This window comes from Pteropus vampyrus, unplaced genomic scaffold (genome assembly GCF_000151845.1).
Source record: "Pteropus vampyrus isolate Shadow unplaced genomic scaffold, Pvam_2.0 Scaffold394, whole genome shotgun sequence".
Lineage (NCBI taxonomy): Eukaryota > Metazoa > Chordata > Mammalia > Chiroptera > Pteropodidae > Pteropus > Pteropus vampyrus.
The window spans coordinates 72,535-73,553 of NW_011889175.1; the positions used below are offsets into that span (position 1 = coordinate 72,535).

General features: G+C 45.4%; 1 pseudogene; it reads left to right on the top strand.

Moving 5' to 3' along the window:
• Positions 1-188: 188 nt before the first annotated feature.
• LOC111731757 lies at positions 189-309 on the top strand (annotated as a pseudogene).
• Positions 310-1,019: the final 710 nt, after the last annotated feature.

The following is a 1,019-nucleotide window of genomic DNA, read 5'->3' on the forward strand; positions in this document are numbered from 1 at the left end:
ACATTGTCTTCTCCTCACACCCCCTGGCCAAACCTTTTACTCTTAGACAAACCAAACTGCCTACAATGCCCTACCACCTAATCTCCATCCCTTCAAGCTCTTGTCCATGCTGTTACCTTGGCCAGCTCTCCCTTCCTCCCTATGCCATCCCTCACCTAGGTCCTATGGATCCTTCAAGACTCAGCCTAGTCTACAGTCATGCCACCCTGAACGTGCCCGACCCCCATCTGATCTTGGAAGCTAAGCAGGGTCAAGTCTGGTTAGTACTTGGATGGGAGACCACCTAAGGAAGACCAGGTGCTGCAGTCATAAAAAATAAAAAATAAGGGATTGTAAATTGACAAGGTCCTTGCAATCTGTGAGGTCAACCAAGGGTTGCCTCGCCTAAAATAAATTAAAAAAAAAAAAAAAAAAACTCAGCCTAGGAAGGGCCTTTACCGGGAAGCCTACCTGATATCCCCCCTTACTCCCCCACCTCTTCCCTGCTGGACTGAATGTCTCAGCTATGGGCCCCCAAAATGCCTTCCTTTCTCATTCATTGAATGAGATAATGTATTTGGGTTTTGTTTTTTTTTTTTAAACCCCATAAGCCTGTAAGAGGCAGGGACGCTTTTATGCTTTATTAGCAATAGGAAGCACATAGCCCTTGTACACACCGGGTTATAGAGTAGGTGCTCAATAAACATGCTGAGTGAATGGACGAGGAATGTTCATTATACATATGAAGAAGAGTATAGATGGTAAATTGTAATGTGCAGACACACGGCCAAGAATACTTCAGCCAAGAGTGGACATTCCTTGAAACTTAGTTTGAATATGACTAAAAAACTATCCAGGATCCCCAGATGGCTGAGGGCATCCTGATAGTGCCCTGGGCATCTGGACTGCAAACACCATTAAGCACATCCATTAATCTAACAGTGTCTCTGGGCCTCCGCCCAGACAGGCTCATGCACCCATGGCCCATGGTCCTGCAAAAATAATGATGAGAAAGGAAGAATAATCAAGAGAGGACGATG